The 7052-nt window shown below is 52.2% G+C and overlaps 1 protein-coding gene across 1 annotated transcript in view; it reads right to left on the bottom strand.

Moving 5' to 3' along the window:
* Positions 1-6962, bottom strand: part of PITX3 (paired-like homeodomain 3) — a 12051-nt gene extending 5089 nt beyond the window's left edge. Inside the window, exon 1 of the mRNA XM_011935481.1 lies at positions 6824-6962. The gene's annotated coding sequence lies outside the window, so the exon portion shown is untranslated. The remainder of the gene's footprint in view (positions 1-6823) is intronic.
* Positions 6963-7052: the final 90 nt, after the last annotated feature.

The following is a 7052-nucleotide window of genomic DNA, read 5'->3' as shown; positions in this document are numbered from 1 at the left end:
CCTCTGAACCTCAGCTCTCCGTCCCAGGAGCTAAGGACTCTGTGTGGGGGAGGAGCAGGCCAAGGGGCCAGGGGAGTGTTCTGCACTGGATGCTGCTGAGTGAGGAGAAGGCATGAGCATGCTGGAGCTAGAGGATGGAGTGGGGAGGAGGGGCAGAAAGTGCCCAGGCCCCTCTGGGGAAAGTCATCTGGTATATCCCAAAGAAATTAGGTTTGGAGTCAACAGATCTAGGTGCACGGTCCTGGCTCTACAACTTACTAGCTGTGTGTCCTCGGCAAGTAACTTTACCTCTCTGGGCATATTTCTTCATCTCCGAAAGGAAGTTCATGATCCCTTCCCTACTTGCCTTCAGTATTGTTACAAAGTTTAGATAAAAACATAAACATGTAAATATGAGTAGGGATAAAACTCTACCTGAGTAGTTTTTTTTCCCCTCACTCATTAAACAAATGCTATTTAGCACATTCTATGAGCTGGGCATTGAGTTAGGCCCTGAGGGTGGAGTAGTGACTAAGATCTCATCCCTGTGTCTGCCCTTCCTCGAGTGGGTCATCTCCCCAGACTCTGTATCCTGCAGCGAACTGTTTCCCTGGTGAATGAAGGTGAGTACACTGCATTGCTGAGAGATAGGCAGCACATGCTGTGAACACTTGGTCCTGAGCATAGACGACCCAGTCAACAGGGCAACAGCAAAATAGGCAGAGTAACCCAAGCTGGGAGCCACTTTGGGGACGAGGGACTGGTAAAGGAAAGAATGAAGCCTTTAGGCTGTTGCATGGGCTAGTAACAGCAGAGAGAGGAGCCATGGCTGAGAAGGGACCTGACTGTGAAACTGAAGAGAGAAGGAAAGAACAGTAAAGCCAGGCAGGCAATAAGAGAGATGGAAGGGGTGGGGGCATAGACCTCTAGCCGACTCACGTCCGGGTGGGCTGGTCAGGCAAAGGCTGGGGGCGCCAAGCTGTTGTCTGAGCTGGAGACAGGCTGGCTGAAGATTAAGCTCCCCCAAACTGCTGGAGGTCAGGAGCTAGGGAGTTGGGACTGAGGCCAGGGACTTCGCCTTACTCAGTGGATAGGGAAGAACAAGCAGTAGGTCTGGAAGCTGCAGGATTAGTTGATGCTAGTAAAAAATGCCCAGGCAGGGACAGAGAGAGTCAGGAGATAACAGTGATGGTGAGTCCAGCTCTGGGAGGGGGCTGCTGGCCCCACCCCTAGCCTTTTTGCCACACCCTGCTAGGGATGTATGGCCCAGTCCCACTGGTGTCAGGGTGGCAATCCCAGGCCCAGGGAGTACAGAGGGCCTACAGATATGCTCTGATTCTGCAGTACAGGCTGGAATTAGAGGAAGCCTGGTCATGGACTGCAACAAGAATGAAATATCCAGGACATATGAAGGTGGAGAGCAGATCTCAGGCCAGAGAGGCCACAGTGGGGAGGTCATGGTTTCCAAGAGACACAACCCCATGGCAGTAAGTCTGCTGTCATGTGGACCCACTTAAGTCCTGAAGCCAGAGGGGTAGACCAGGGACATAGTGAGAGCCCACAATCGGTTGCACTAATAATGCTTGAGGCTGGAGGCATAACCTGGAACTCAAATAGGAGAAAACCTTTCTCTTTCAGGGGCTAAATGGCGAGGAGATGAGAGGAGCTGGAGTTATGATGTTTTCATCTTATAAACGTGCAACAGAAGTGAGGCCCTTAAGTGGACATGGCCGCATGTTCATTTGGGACGCTGAGCACCCAGACTGTATGGTCTGCTGAACTGCAGTGTGCAAATGCGAGCAAATCGAGACACATTTGCAGCAAAGATTTGAAGCATTCAAGTTATCAAGGGACGAATCGGGGATCAGAGAAATGATTTCACAGTCTTCCTGCTCTTCCTTGCTTCCTTCCTGGGGATCCCAAGAACAGTAAGGCACATACCCTAACTTGTAGGAGTCTGCAGTGTAGGGAGGCAAACAGAGCACAGGATGGAAAGATGGAATGCATGGGTCTGACTCCCAGACTGGGAGATCAGAGAGAGGGAAACCCACGGAAGGTGGTACCAAGTGTTGGGGGCTCAGAGAATATAGGCACGCGACTGAACTGGGAGTTCAAGAGGCAGAGAAGGCATATGGCATTCTAAATAATCAACAGTGTTGGGAATAAGCTGGCAGGCTGGGAGGGCAGTGGTAAGCCTAGGTTAGTCAGAGTCTCAGTGTAGGCCACGGGAGATCTGCAGAGAGAAACAAGTCAAACCGAGGGGGGCCTCCAATCGGGGACAAGGGTTGGTGATTCAGATTTGACAAAGTCTAGGCTAGAGTATGTCCAGCTTTTTCATCAAAAACCCCTAAGATTCACACTGAGCAACAGCCCTGAATAAAGAAAAAAAACCCCTAAGACCAGTCAAAAACAATATCTACTAGAAAACTAGAGGCATGACCTGAAACAGCTGCCACTAGTATGAAATTGTTTAGAGTTCGCCAGCTTTATGTTTAAAATGCAAGCAAATTTTTCATTCTATTCCATACTTTAGTCATGGAATATAAAATATTTTAATATACAAATAAATCTTATTTTAATATAAAAATAAACCTCCCAATCTTCAAGTGATATCACCCACCAGGAAGATGGGCCCTGTTTAGACTGTGTGTCATGCCTCCCCCACCCCTGTTCTGCCCTCCTCCCACCCCACCCCACTATGAGAAGCAATGCACCAAAGAGGGGGGGTTCACTGGAGGCTTGTAGCCAGGGGTGTGACAAAAGACAGCATCTTTGTGGCCTTTACAGCAGCACACCTGGGAATGCTGTGCACATTCACATCTCTGCGTTCTGCCCTCCTCCCACCCCACCCCACTATGAGAAGCAATGCACCAAAGAGGGGGGGGTCACTGGAGGCTTGTAGCCAGGGGTGTGACAAAAGACAGCATCTTCGTGGCCTTTATTTGACCATGGTGAGCAGAATGGGTTGGGCAGGGAAGAAATAGGAAAGGAGAAACTATGAACTGAAAGGTGCAAAAGAGGCCCTGGGGCAGGACAATGGGAAAGGAGAGACAGAGTTTTGAAAGTTATTCCTCTCTGTCTTCCCCCAACTCTTACCCAACTGATGATCTTTTCCTTTTCCTCCCCCTCATTCTTTTCATGAGTCCCTGGCAGTGGCCATGGACACCCTAGACACCCCAAAGCTCAGGACCTAATGGATCCTTCATGTTAGTCTAGGAGGCATCATTTAGTGTGAATGGAGAAGAAAAGATTCCACTGGCCCCATGCTTCTGTCACCACAAGTCAGCTTTAGCCTGCTGCGTTTGCCCTCCCTTCCTGAACCCGAGTCTGGGCCAATGTTCCCATCCCTGAGCAGAAGGCAGGCAGAGATATTTGGCCTGGCAGGCAGGCTAAGCATTTGGGGAGCTCCCCAGAGTTTTTGGACAGGGACAGGGGTAGTGGCCAGCATCTGAAGCCTGCGATAGCGTGGCCCATCTATCATTAAGATCCCTCCTATGGCTGCATCAGGAAGGTGGTTAGGCTGCTCTAAGGCTCAGCCCCACTTTTCCAAACAAAGATTCTGCAGTTTGGGCATAATAATAGTGCTTATTTCTATGGTGCTCCTTCATTTGCAGAGGGCTTTCACAGACATGATTTCATTTAACTTGCACAACTGCCCTGCATGGCAGGAGTGCCTATCCCCATTATACCTCTAAGAAGGCAGGATGCAAGGTTACACAGTTTGAAGAGATTCAAACCACCTAGTCTGCTCTTTCCATGCCTCACTCCCTCTACCCTGCAGCCATTTGTGACTCTCACATGTGCTGATCCTTCCAAGCCCTGAAGGATTCCATTTCTACTTCCTGCCTCTACCATCTCTCTGGAAATGAGCTCTGGAAGTATGCTGCCCACTGTGTGCCAAAGAACATTTTTCTATTCATCCTGAGCTTGCATCACTGCAGTTCTAAAAGGCCCCCTCATCTCCAGTTTCAAGATTTGGGGAGCAAGCAATTCTTCTGCATATCTAGGCTTTTTATTATGCTGTAGATTTCCATCTTGTCTCACCTTCCAGAGGACTAAACTTTGACATTTGCTCTCGCCAGCAACCCCTGGCTCCCCATTCTGCCAACCATTCTCTGACCCTACTCTAGGCCCATGACATTCTTCCTAAGAGCCAGTGACCAGGCATGCATTCAGCTACATGGCTTTATGCAAGGTTGGGAAAAGGTTCTGTTTTTTGTTTCCAGTCATCTTCATTATGATACCATCTCTTTGGCCTTTTTGACAAAAGCCAACTTTGAGCTAAAGTCTTCAGGGAGCCATCTGTAATGCTTTCCCTATTCCTTTCCTGACACAGAGCCCTTCATTTCACCTATAATTTCAGTGATTTTTATGGGAGCACAAGCCCCTGAAAAGTGTATCAGAATGTGATGGGGATAATTGTGGTGTGTCTTTATATTGCTCAAAATAGAGCAAATGAAAAAAAAAACGTTGAGAATCCTAGCCAGTAATAAGCAAACTTTAGAACTGAGAAATGGACATGGGAGTGTGGAGAATACCTAGTGTATGTCACTCATAGGTGAAGGGTGAGAAAGGTTGAAACCACTGTTTAGATTGCTCATTGCTAAATACAGTGGCCTTGCGCTTGTCCTTGTGAAAACTCAGTCCCCAGCTGGGCTATCTTGCTCACTTATATGGACTCATTCTCCCTGCTCTGTCCTCTTCATAATTGAGCTCTGTTTAGAATTGGGGTCAGGGTGGGCCAGGCGCAGTGGCCCACGCCTGTGATCCCAGCACTTTGGGAGGCCGAGGCGGGTGGATCACGAGGTCAGCAGATCGAGACCATCCTGGCTAACACGGTGAAACCCCGTCTCTACTAAAAATACAAAAAATTAGCCGGGCGTGGTGGCGGGCGCCTGTAGTCCCAGCTACTTGGCAGGCTGAGGCAAGAGAATGGCCTGAACCTGGGAGGCGGAGCTTGCAGTGAGCAGAGATCGCGCCACTGCACTCCAGCCTCAGCCTCGGGGACAGAGCGAGACTCCGTCTCAAAAAAAAAAAAAAAAAAAAAAAAGAATTGGGAAGAATTGGGGTCAGGGTGGATGGTCACTGTAGGGGCCCAGCAGAGTCAGGGCTATATCTCAGCTGGAGGGAAAGTAAACCCGGCTGTTAGGTAGGGCCAAGACATCCTTCCCAACCAGACTGAGAGGGTGAGATAGTCCCCTGTTGGACTCCAGAGTCTGGATTCCATGAGCCTCCTTCCCACCTCTGCTCAGCCACCAGGGTGGTGCTGGGACTGGTAGGGCTGAGGAAGCAAAAGGGAAATAGGACCACAGGGTTTGCTTTGCTAATGGGGCTGTAGTTTTCTCTTCTGGCCTGGGCTCCTGCCCATTGTAGGGAAGGAGCCATTGGTCGGCTGATACTCCAGCAAGGAGTCTGGGGGGTGTCTGGTTAATTGTATTGGAATTAGGAGGCAACTGAGGCTGCCAGGGGTTTGTACCCAGCTCCTTTCTGTTTTCCCATTGCCTTTTGTCACCTATTCCTTCCTTTCCTGTTTTTTTTTTTTTTTTTTGCTTGTTTTTGTTTTTGTTTTGAGGTAGAGTCTAGCTCTGTCGCCCAGGTTGGAGTGCAGTGGCGCGATCTCGGTTCACTGCAAGCTCCGCCTCCCGGGTTCACACCATTCTCCTGCCTCAGCCTCCCGAGTAGCTGGGACTACAGGCGCCTGCCACCACACCCGGCTAATTTTTTGTATTTGAAGTAGAGACAGGGTTTCACCGTGTTAGCCAGGATGGTCCTTTCCTGGTCTTGATTCCCACTAGCAGGCTCCTCACTGGCCTTCTGTCCTCAAATTTGGATTCTGGAAGTACAGAGTGATGCTCTGATCTATTCTGAATTGAAGGGGGCATGTGTCCCAGCCCACCTCACCCCAAGTCCAGGCTGCAGTCTTTACTCTCGCTCCCTGCTTGCAGCTTCGCAGCCCGAAGGAACTGAAACAAGTTTGCCAAGTGTGAGCTGGGATTTGAGGTGACCCACCGCAGCCGACCCCATCGCACACGCAGCAGCTGGGCAGGTGCTGCTGGGTAGGTGGACATGCCACCTAGCCAGGGACATTCTGTCCGCCACTGCCCGACACAACGCCCGCTCCGGAGAGACCCACTTCGCTACCCTGGACATTCTGTCCACTCCGAGCCCCATGCGCCGCGGACATTCTGTCCGATTCTGAGGCGGCCTCAAGTGAGGACCCAGCTGGGCTCAGACACCCCAAGCCAGATCCACCGTACCCGCCGCCTGGTCACTCTGATCTGCACAGCGGCCATCTGACTCAGTCGCGGCCGGGCTCTCACAACACGGCTCCTATTCCAACTGCGGAGCAGCTGGGAAGAGAAGCGTGTGTGACCAGGCGCACCCCGGCTCCCAGCCCCTGGAGTCTGAGCCTGGGCCGAAGGGCATCGGGCGCCGCCAACTGCCCCCACACTGGGGGCCGCCGCCGGCTCCCCAGCTGGCCAGGGCCTCTGCAACCCCTTTCGCTCCCTGACCGCCTGCCCTGTGCCCTGGGATTCCAGGGCGCTTTCTGGTAATGGTTTCCAGACTCCCTACTCCCTGCCTCGCGAAGCCCCTATCCTGGCTTCAAGTCTCCGGCTTCGTTCCGGATCCTCTGAGTCTCCCTCTTCCCTATCCCCTGGTTCTTACCCTGAGTTTCCCTTTTCCCAAGTCCTGGCCCCAGGTCTGCAGTCCGCCTTCCCTGTTCTCGACCTGTTCCCCAGGCACCAGAGTTCAGCTGCCCCAGGTCCCGTTTTAGGGATTCCAAGGTCCGGCAATAGCTCCTCGGCCCCATGAGCCCCTGTCCTTAGAATGGTCAAACACTCACAGTGCGTCCCGCAACAGGCAGGCAGACTCCCAGCAGCGGCGGCGGCAGCGGCGATCTAGAGGGCAGGCAGGGGCCAGGGGCCGGGCACCCGGCCGGAGTGGGGGCCGCCCCCCTGCTCCCGGGCCGCCTCTCCGCTCCGGCTCTCTCGGACTCGACGAAGGAGTGAGCCTCACCGCGTACTGCCACCCCCAGTCGGCGCCCATTCACTTTATGGCAGACCAGTGCGCCC

The sequence above is a fragment of the Colobus angolensis genome, unplaced genomic scaffold, assembly GCF_000951035.1.
Source record: "Colobus angolensis palliatus isolate OR3802 unplaced genomic scaffold, Cang.pa_1.0 Scaffold144, whole genome shotgun sequence".
In the NCBI taxonomy this organism is placed as follows: domain Eukaryota; kingdom Metazoa; phylum Chordata; class Mammalia; order Primates; family Cercopithecidae; genus Colobus; species Colobus angolensis.
The sequence above is the reverse complement of the archived record's forward strand: the minus strand, read 5'-3'. Positions and strand labels throughout refer to the sequence as shown.